The following is an 11,864-nucleotide window of genomic DNA, read 5'->3' as shown; positions in this document are numbered from 1 at the left end:
TATAATTTTTATTATTTCTTTATTTTTGCCTGAACTGCGATATACGGTATTTCGGTATTTTCTACATTTTTCTATTTAGATTTAAAATGTATGCATGTGTGTATTATATATATATATATACACACACTAGTATTTCACTATTATATATATCATAGTATTTCACAATATTACTGTTTTACTGTATTTTTTAACAAATAAATACAGCCTTAATTACATGAAAACATGTAATTACTCCAAACTTTGCCTTGTAACCCATTCTTTATATATCTACAAAATAAGTCATTTTATGACTCAGATCATGATGGTCACGTTGTATGACCAGTGTTGGGCAGGTGCAGACAGATCTTTGAGGTGATACTGAGAGTTCCTTCATGCCAGGAGAGTGAACTGAAATCACCATGACATATTGGTACACCAGGGGAGTAATGTGTGTGTGTGTGATGAGAAGACATGAGCCTCAGACTGAGTAAATATCTGAAGGACGTGTTTGTTTGATCCTTTCCAGAGTAAAAAAAATGGCAAGGATGAGAACACGACTTTCTAATACACTGTCACTCTCTTTTTCTCACGCATGCTGTCTGCATGTCTCATTAAAACAGGTCTGACCTACTGATCTCCCGCTGTGGAGCTTGAGTAGAGGGCGATTTCTCTGTGTGGGAGAAATGCCATGAGACATCCACTCCATGCTGGAGTTCAATTCACTTCAATATTGCAGAAACAGAAGTGAGGAAATGAAGTAGATAAAATCTGATGACACATGAAAGGCCCGTTTCATGTCTTTATTATATGTCTATCTTTTGTTTATATTGCTTTTTAAACTGACCACTTTTCACCAGTTGTATATAGTTACGCCCACAGACCACTCGTTTTCACTAACCGTCTGATATTGCACACATAAACATAAACTGCTCATAGTCATAAGTCTGACTACATGAGTACTGATTTTCAAGCGTGACAGATGAAGAACCACGCAGTATCTTCTAATGAAGAAGTTTGGTTTGGCTGACAGCTTGCGGTGGCAGTATCTTTAGAAGAGTCTATGAATAAGTAAGCATTGAATTACAATGATTGAGTCTATAAATATGCAACTGTCTGACCTTTCAATCCATATGCACTCTTGATACAACTTGTGTATTGCGTCTAATCAAAAGTGAATATCCTACAATTCAAAGAAGAAAGCATAGAGGAGATCAAAGGCACATCACATCAAAGAGATGCATTTAATATGTCACACGGTTGATGGCAGCACTTCTGACTTGACTAGAGGGGAAAAAAGTTATACGCATTCTGTAAATAAGCCATGAGAAAGTTATACATTTTAAATAAATACTAGAACTGGCAACAATATTCAAGGAGAATTTAGTTTAAAAAATTGCAATTATATCTCTGGTTATGAAACGAAATGTATGTGTAATTTGATGCAGCAAAATTGTGGTGTTTAAAATGATTGCCAGTTCAAATAATGGGTATTTGAACTGCCACTTTCACCCTGACGATCCCTCTGTTATCTACCACAGGTTAACAGCTGGTGTGGAGACGGAATTCGTTTAACTTTACATAACCTCTACACACAACAGGTCTTCAGTTAAGTCCTATAAGGTAAAGTAAGTGTGAACTTCTCAAGGCTCTGTAGAATGAACTGAAGGGCACCGGGCAAGACAAGCCTCCCGAGGGACTTTTGGGTAATTCAGAGTAAATGAAGAGAAATGAAGCGTACCCTTTAAGCTGCAAACAATCTCTCCTCTCCTTTATTTTTTAGCATAATCTTCCTTCTCATCTCCACTGCCCTTCACTCAATGGCGGACATGGGAATCGTTTCCACTGATGAGGATCAGTGGAAGCAAGAACTCTGCCGCCTTCCACCTCTCAGGTTAATTTTCAGAAGGCTTGATGTGACAAGGCAAGTGATGATTTACACAATCTCTGTTCTATCACCTTATTCATGTGTAAATGTATGCACATGCATGTGTACTTTTAGAACATGAGAAGTGTATATATACTACAGTTTAAATGATTTAATGAAGTTAATACTTTTATTCAGCAAGGATGCATAAAGTTGATTAAAAGTGACTGTAAAGTGTTTTTATATATATATATATAATTACAAAAGATTGACTATTTCAAAGAAATGCTGGTATTTTGAACTTTCTAAGAATCCTGAAAAATAGAAATATTAGAGAAATATTAAGCAGCACAACTGTGTTCAATATTGATGAGAAATGTTTCTTGAGCACAGAAGCAGCATAATAAGATGATTTCTGAAGGAGTAATGGCTGCTGAAAACTTATCTTTGCAATCATGGGAATACTTTACATTTAATAATTTACAAAATAACAACAGTAATTTTAAATATTAATAATATTTCACAATAATAATATAAACACTTTACAGTCAAGGTTGGAGTTGAATTAATTGAATTACATAATAAAGTTAGAAGTTAAGGAAACATTATAGTAAATTGAATAAGGTACAAAAATATGTTTTTAGATATGATAAATCTATAGGTTATGTTACACACTGTCTCTTAAGATATGGCCTTGATACATTTCTGGCTGCTATAAAATAAAAAGGTCAAGGTTTTGACAGGTTAACCTAACCTAATCCACTTGAGCACCTTCTAGTAGATACTTTTCAGAAGTATGTGTGTATAAATAACATATACTGTACATCGCTGAGATTCCATTATACTGTACTATAGCAGATGTTTGACCACCGCCTGATTGTTTTGAACATCTGTATCTTGCACTCTGCAACATTGTGCTTTTCGTAGCAATGCTCAATGGTACAAGTTAATGTGCTTTTGTAATATTCTGACAATATTTTATAAATGATTTAAGATGTAGTTGTTTCCTTGGGTGAAACTGACTTGGACATTTTTTACATTTTTCTGCTGTCTTTGACCTCACTGCTCAGGATAGCGGCTAGTGAAAGGCTTGGGACATTGTATGCTCTTGTAGTGTCATAGTTGCCGTGACGTAAATGCTCATGATGAGGAAAAGATGGCACATTTCAGATCATGAACTACCATTGAAGAATAGCTTTCTCCAGGTATTATAGACCTCGTTTTATAGAAGCAGAGTGAAGCTTTTCCAAACTGAGCTTGATTCTTTTCACTGTCAGTCAATTTGAGGAACTTTGTAAACGATAATGAGCATACAGTGCTGCTTGAAAGTTTGTGAACCCTTTAGAATTTTCTATATTTCTGCATAAATATAACCCAAAACATCATCAGGTTTTCACGAAAAGTCCTGAAATTAAACAAAGAGAACCCAATCAAACAAATGAGATGAAAATATATACTTTGTCATTTATTTATTCAGGAAAATGATCCAATATTACATATCTGTGACTGAGTGGCAAAAGTATGTGAATCTCTAGGATTAGCAGTTAATTTGAAGGTGAAATTAGAGTCCATCTGTTCATTGGTGTTTTCAATCAGTGGGATGACTATCAGGTGTCAGTGCGTGATCCAATATTACATATCTGTGACTGAGTGGCAAAAGTATGTGAATCTCTAGGATTAGCAGTTAATTAGAAGGTGAAATTAGAGTCCATCTGTTCATTGGTGTTTTCAATCAGTGGGATGACTATCAGGTGTCAGTGCATGCCTGTGCCTGTCACAGTCAGGTGACTGTTTTATTTAAAGAACAGCGATCTATCAAAGTCTGATCATGTTTGTGGAAGAGAATCATGGCATGAGCAAATGAGATCACTGAGGACCTCAGAAAAAGAGTTGTTGTTAATCAGCACACTGGAAAAGGTTACAAAACCATCTCTAAAGAGGTTGGACTCAACAAATCCTTAGTCAGAAAGATTGTTTACAAATGGAGGAAGATCAATACCACTGTTACCCTCCCCAGGAGTGGTCGACCAACAAAGATCACTCCAAAAGCAAGAAATGTAATAGTCCGTTAGGTTGCAAAGGACCCCAGGGTAACTTCTCAGCAACTAAAGGCATTTCTCACATTGGCTAATGTTACATTTCATGAGTCCACCACCAGGAGAACACTGAACAACCATGGTTTGCATGGCAGAGTTGCAAGGAGAAAGCCACTGCTCTCCAAAAAGAATATAGCTGCTCATCTGAAGTGGGATGCCAGAGGGCTATTGGAGAAATGTTTTGAGACCAAAATAGAACTTTTTGGTTTAAATGAGGAGCGTTATGTTTGGAGAAGGGAAAACACTGCATTCCAGCTTAAGAACCTTATCCTATCTATAAAACATGGTGGTGGTAGTATCATGGTTTGGGCCTGTTTTGCTGCATCTGAGACAGGACGGCTTACCATCACTAATGGAACAATGAATTCTGAATTATACCTGCAGTTCTTCAGTCAGAGAACTGAATCTCAAGAGAAAATGGGTCATGCAGCAAGACAACAACCCCAAGCACACAAGTCGTTCTACCAAAGAATGGTTAAAGAAGAACAAATGTAATGTTTTGGAATGGCTGAGTCAAAGTCCGAACCTTAATCCAGTTGAAATTTTGTGGAAGGACCTGAAGCAATAGGAGGAAATCCACCATCATCACAGAGTTGAAGCGATTCTGTATTGAGGAATGGGCTAAAACTCCTACAAGCCGTTGTGCAGCACTGATTAGAATTTACAAGAAACATTTAGCTGCAGTTATTACACCAGATACTGAAAGCAAAGATTCACATAATTTTGCCACTCATGATATGTAACACTGGATCCTTTTTCTCAATTATATTATATATTCTTATGTCATAATCTGATGATGTTTTGGGTAATATTTATGCAGAATTATTGAAAATTTAAATTTGGAGAGATGTTGCAGTGCTATGAAGTGTGTTGTGTGAGCTTAACTTTAAAGTGGGAACTAAGTACTGTCTTTATTATATTAATTATACACAGGAACCTGCTTTATTCCACCTGCTTTATTATTATTTAATCCTCCCCCACCCCCCTTTGCAATGTGTACGATGTTTCTGCATAATATTTAAGTTTTGTTGAATAACAAATTCTCTCTCTGGGAGTTTCAGCTGTTACTCTGTTTGATGTAAAGGTTATCTTGACGGAGCAGCAGACATTTTCAACGCCTCCATGCAAGTCTCAACGTGTCTCCATCGCACCTTCATGCAGAGCATCGTCTGGTCTGCATATTATTAAACCCCTTTAGCGTTTGAAACTAAGCTTGAACTAATGAAAGCCTGCAAAACAGGTGCATTCTAATGGCATATTCCCTATGCTGTTCCCATGGAGATCTAAAAGCAAACATTTATAGTTTAATGCGAGCTCTGATTTCTGAAGTATTTTGTTTGTATCTAATACCAGCACCATACAACTAGACTCAAGTAAATCAGCAAGCCTTGCACAAACCATTAAACTACCTCTGCAAAATGTCTCAGGCATAACTAGACAATACAGAATGCTTGCTTACTTAGAAATGCTCTTATAATTGCCAAATAATGCACTAAAATACTAAATGCAAGATCAATGGGCATTTTTTAGTCCTCATGTCAACATTTTTAAAAGGATAGCTCACCCAAAAATTCTGTCTTCATTAACTCATCCCCATGTTGCTTCAAACCTACTATTAAAAATAAAGGTGCTTTGTTGGCATCTATAGCACCATACTTTGGTTATTTAAATTAGTTATTCTTAATAGTAATTCAAACTATGAAAAAAAACATATTTTAAGAACTGTTTACTGAAAGATTAATTGGGAAACCCAAAATGGTTCTTTCATGGCATTGCTGCAAAAAACTATTTTTTCAAAAAAATGTACCTTAGTGTAATTTGTTTATAGCCGAACTGTAGCTTTCTACTTCTGCCAATTTGCATTTAGGCTTCAAAACCCAAAAGAAAATATTCTGAAGAACTGCTTTTGTCCATAAAATGATAATCAGTGTGGTTCAGTGTTGTTTTAGACCCCACTGACTTTGATGTAGTGATATAAAACATTGATTCATTTTTTCAAAATATCTTCTTTTGTGTTCTGCATAAATACATGTTTGGAATGACACGAGAGTGAGTAAATGATCAAGCTATCAACAGTCTTAAACTATTCCTTTAAGACTGTTGACAGCTTGCATTACATAGATAAAACATAATTGAATGCAAACGCATGATGCACAACTATGACCTTCAGATCTAATGTTTTAGATGTTAGCCTTGAAAAAAATAATGAATGAAAAATAAATAAGACCGACAAATCAATGAGGATACTCATTCAATTATTTATCCAGTGTACTATTTCTACATTTGCGTCTTTTGGGTCTTTTTGCATCAATGGGCTTTCTTCTCATTAAAAATTGATGGCCAAGAATATATTTTTTTCCATATTTTCATTATCTGCAATCTTTAACAAGTGTATTGATCCGTTCCACTTCCTTTCCTACCTGCCCAGCCGAGCTGCGCGTGGTATCGGGTGTCTGGACATGGAGCCCAGGTAACGCCAAATTAGACAGTAAAATCTCACACACACTTCATGTTTTTGCATTCAGACACAGAAAATGATCCTATGGTGTAAATCCTCCCTCCAGTTGGTCCCTTCAGGGTGTGTGTTTTCTTAATCATGGTGGAGACATGGATTTAGCTCACCTGCGATGCTCACTGTGAAACAGATGTTTAGAGGAGGCTTGTCTTTCAAAGGAAGGGCAATAAGTCAGTTTGAATGTGCTGGAATATAAGGAGAGAAAGAAGGAACGAGAGCTGCGTCAGTCAGCAGTGATAAGCCAATAAACCACTCATCTCCAGAGAGCACAGACTTACTCATTCCTGTGTGATCATACACACGTGTATAATTGAGTGTGTGTGTGTGTGAGAGAGAGAAAGAGGCGGTGTTGAGTGGGTGAGGGAACATGTGTTTGGCTGAATGCTTTAGACACTTTCAGACTATAAGAAACATGACAGCATTTTCTCGTCCTGTCGTAGGCTTTTCTGTGTGTGTGTCTTATACCTTCAGCTGACATGAGTTTCTCTCTCTCTTCTTGAGCATGGAGCCTTAGGGTCAGTCTGTAATCTACAGCTATAGAGTTTCTTCCAGAAGATGAAAGAAAGTCAATATGGAGTCAAAGATATACAGCCATCGCTAATGGAGTCAGGCAAAGAAAATGGCAGATATATACATGGATGCTAATGTGGCAGATGATTGAGAGTGAACACTGCCCTGTTGAAAAGACTTGGATATGAGTTTTGGCTGATACATGTAGTAAGTGCCACTTCAAGGGTTTTTAACTAAAATGCTTGACATTTGGTCAACAGCATGGCTATGATTATTGATGATATAGACCAGCAATAACTAGCCTGAACATTTACATTCATTGATTTAGCAGAGCTTGTTGTTATTTAGAAATGAGGAATATCGCAAGCGATTTATCATAAAACAATTTTTTAAACAAGCTCCAGCTGAAATAGTACACAAGCTAAAGAAATTAAATACTGAATTTCCTTCTTTCTTTCTTTTAATTTATTGATCAGCATTTTACATGGTAAATCAACTATGATTTTTTCCTCTCCCCAATATCTTACATGGATATTGTTACATATGAGATATGAAATTGTATTTTTTTTGCCTCCAATTTGGACCGTTTTCAGACGTGGTTCTAAATCCAATATGTATCTGATATCTTGGCATTTGACCTGCTATGTCTAAACACTCATATCTGATTCTTCTCTTATTCATGAATGTTTTTTACCATTGTTACATGACGACTAGTTCTTGTATTTATCTTTAATAGGAGAAACAACTCACTATAGCTGTGTCTCATTTAGAAGGCTGCGTCCTCCGGATGTCGCATTCGAAGGCTGCATATGTCATAGAGGCTGTCTCATTTCAGAAAAGCAAGTAGGACACTCCGAATGCGACCTTCGAATGCGACCTTCTTTCACAGGAATTCGGAGGGTGCATGAGGTGTATCCTTCGCTGCTACAGATAACCCACAATTCTTTGCGGCGCCGTGAACAACCGTTGTTAATTTGAAAAATGCCGGCGCCGGCAGATGTAACGTACACACAAGCGCAGATGTGGTGTTTACAACTTACCTTAATTCGCCTCGGTAAGAACGGATAAACTTTGTTTTAAATATCTTCCTCCTTTTTTTCTCTAATAGATGTCTGCTGTATGTACGCTGCAGTTCCTCAACATTGAACAAAATAAAACAAGTAAAAGCATTTTTTTTTCAAATTACTTTCCAAATTTAGAAATAATTTTCCTTTGTTTAAGTATTGTGAGAGCGCAACGATGCTCTAAATGTGTTGGCATAGCAACGTGATACTTCCGGTTTCCTTTTCCGCCCGTCCTACGAAGGCCGTCTCGTTTCATTCTTGGTTGAGGACACTTCGTACATGCGTCCTACAGAGGACGCGACCTCTAGAGGATTCGACCTCCGGAGGGTGCAGCCTTCTAAATGAGACACAGCTTATGACTGCTGCTGCACTATGATGTTTCATTGACCCTTTTAGCATGTTTCTAAGAATAAGGGCATGAGCTGCGTCCAAAATCGCATGCTGTCTGAGCAGGTACTATACTGAATTAAGTCATTGTCAGTTGACTTAAAGCAGGGGTGTCAAACTCAATTCCTGGAGGGCCGGAGCCCTGCAGAGTTTAGATTCAACCCAAATTCACCCCACACCTAATCCAACTAATCAAGTCCTTCAGGCTTCTTTGAAATCTACATGGTATGTGTGTTGGAGCAGGGTTGGAACAAAACTCTGCAGGCCTCCGGCCCTCCAAGAATTGAGTTTGACACCCCTGACTTAAAGAGTCAGTTGCATTGCTTCAAAGCCATTCACAACTCCTTTCTGATGGCCTCATAAGATAGTAAACGGTCCATTTATTTCCACCCATCCATCCATCCTAGAATAGATACAAACAAGACTTTATTAACTACACAAAACACTTAAATTATTCTATCATACAGACACAGTTTGATATCTGTTCGTCTCGTCCATTTGAAAGAGCGTCCTGATGCAGTTTGTTGAGATTCCAGTTGATCGTTGCAGAAGTTTTGTTGATGAGAGAGAACCGGTTTGAAGGTCTTTTATGAATGGAAAAACAAGGCCTAGCACAAATTTAGGGGTCCTTCAAAGACTTTTAGCACATGCATATTCAGAAAATTAAATGGAATGAATGAATAAACATAGAAATTAAAATTGCAACTCATAGATACCAAACATTTTTATAGTTCACCCAAAAATTTTAAACTGGCATCAACTGATCATCATTAACAGTTCCAAATCTGTATGACCCCTTGGACTTCTTTCTTTCTTCCATGGCAAACAAAAGGGCACATACAGTCCTGCCCAACTTTGTTTTTTTTTCTTGTTCAAGAAGCCACTTCACTTGGATATACATCACAATAGGGAAGAACAGATGTGTGATGCAGACTTTAAATTGCAGTATATGTGAAAACACCCTAAAACTTTAATATAAATATAAAATATTCAATCTAAGAATTAGGCTTTAAAGTGTAAATGCTTCCTAGGTTGATCTTTAAAACAGGGTGAACAACCCAGAACATCTAAACCTAGAGTTTAAATTTTAAACCATTGTTTCGCAGTGCGATCCACCAGCTGAACTTAACTCATAAGTCCATACTCATTAATACGCCAGATTCAATCCAATAGATTTCCGGGGTTTTATGCTTTATACCCCAGCATGACTAGTTCTTCTCTCTCTATCTCTCCTTTCCACCACTCAAAGATCATCAGCTTCTTGAAAGTAACACCTTTGGAATCAGCCAGGAGCAAACAAACAGCACACTGACAAATCCCCCGCTCTCCCCACATCCCATAATACCATCTGTTAGACAGCGTCTCCACGGTGATTAGGTCAGCCCCTGCTACCTCTTATGCCTTAGGAGTGCTAACTGGATTTCTGCCAAGCAGTTTGGAGTTTTTGAGAGATAGGTAAGAGATAAAACTTTATATACTTCATCCAGAAGAGCCAGAAGACAAACTGCCCTCTCTCCCCCAAGGGTTTTGGCCCTGATTTGGAGACCCAGAGCAGAACAAGAGAGTCTATGTTCTCTTATCAGCCCTGTTGTTTCCAGTGATGCACTTATGCAGCAATCATAAGTTAGTCCAACACATCAAACTCAAACTTTTAATAAAGGCAAACAGGCAAACAACATTCCAAGAATTCTCTCCATATTTTATGAAAATTAGGAATTTCTTGTATATTGTTTTGGGTGGTTAGCATGACCCTACTAGACTTTTTACAGTAGCATCTTTTTATATTAGGTTTGCATATCGATTTGATTCACAGACTTGCTGTTTGATTCCGATTTCAAGTTTGATTTTATTTGTATATATTTGTATATTTACATGCACTACAATTTGAAAATTTGGGGACGGTAAGATTAAAAAAAGATTTGAAAAAAGACCCTTATACTGCATTCATTTAATCAAAAATACCATAAAAACAGTAATATTATGAAATATTACAATTTAAAATAACTTTTATATTTGAATATATTTTAAAATATAATTTATGTGATAGCGAAGCTCAATTTTCTCCAGTCTTTAGTGTCACATGGTCCTTCAAAAGTCATTCTAATATGGATATGGTGCTCAAATCAAATTTATTAATATTTTCAATTTTAAAAACAGTTGTACTGCTTAATATTTTTGTGTAAACTGTGATACATTATTTCAGGATTTGATGAATAGACGGTTCAAAAGAACAGCATTTATTTCAAATAGAAACATATGTCTCTATTAATTTAACGTGTCCCTTCTTAAAATATTAAATTCTTTATAAAATAAAAATAATAATATGAATACATACATACATGCATACTGTTACACCCCTGGACTGTCTGTGTTGTGTTTTGTTCCCCATGTTCTCCCCGTGACCAGTTTTCTCCCGTGTTTCCTTGTGTCCATATTTGTTCTTTCCTGTTCGTGTTCCCATTATTTTAATTTGTTTCCAGCTGTGTCCCATTTATTCCCTCGCTTAGTTCATTGGAACTTAAGCCCTGTGTTTCCCAGTGTCAACCCGTGTCGTCGTCCCCCCCCCCATTACCATCGTCCCATGGACCTCCCAAGCACCCATCCCCCCTCCCCATCGGATGTTATGAGGGGGAGGTCATGTCACACCCTTCGACTCTCTGTGTTGTGTTTTGCTCCCCATGTTCTCCCCGTAACACAGTTTTCTCCTGTGTTTCTTTGTGTCCAAAGAATTTGGTCTTTCCTGTTCCTGTTCCCATTATGTTCATTTGTTTCCAGCTGTGTCCCATTTATTCCCTCGTTTAGTTCATTGGTACTTAAGTCCTGTGTTTCCCAGCGTCCAGCGTCTAGTGTTAAACGTCAATCCTCGTGCTAATGTGTGTGTCTCCTGGCTCCCCTGTGTTTCCGTCTGTTTTGGATAAATAAAGACTGTTATCATTGTTACTCTCCTACGTGCTCCTCGTTTCCTCGCTCCAACACAGTAGCAGTTCGTGACATTTACAATCTACACTGAAATATTTTCTGCATTCTGTGAAATAACAATGAATAATGAAGTAATTCGTTTTGACAATTTTAACTAATTCGTATTATTTGGACTTCAGAATTTCTGGTTAAGGTCCTGGTCTGACAGAGTAAAACTGCATGGTTAATATGTGAATTAATATTTTCTCTACAGATAGAGAATGAGCAGGCACATGCTGAGCTTCGGACTCTGCAAGAGCGTCTGGAGGCCAGTGAGCACAGCACTGAGGCCCTCCACAGGGACCTAAGTGAGCTGGGCTCCTTGCAGAGTCACAGCCATGCAGAACTGCATCAGGTCAGACTGCAGTCTGCACAGATGAATTTACAACTGGCCCAGGCTAACCTGGCACTGCGTGAGAGGCAAACCACCTGGGTCCAGGAGAAGGAGACTTTAAGACAAAGTGCAGAGGTAAGAGAGAGATAAGTCATAA

The sequence above is a fragment of the Sinocyclocheilus grahami genome, unplaced genomic scaffold, assembly GCF_001515645.1.
Source record: "Sinocyclocheilus grahami isolate Dianchi unplaced genomic scaffold, SAMN03320097.WGS_v1.1 scaffold1684.1, whole genome shotgun sequence".
Lineage (NCBI taxonomy): Eukaryota > Metazoa > Chordata > Actinopteri > Cypriniformes > Cyprinidae > Sinocyclocheilus > Sinocyclocheilus grahami.
This window is presented reverse-complemented; position numbering follows the sequence as displayed.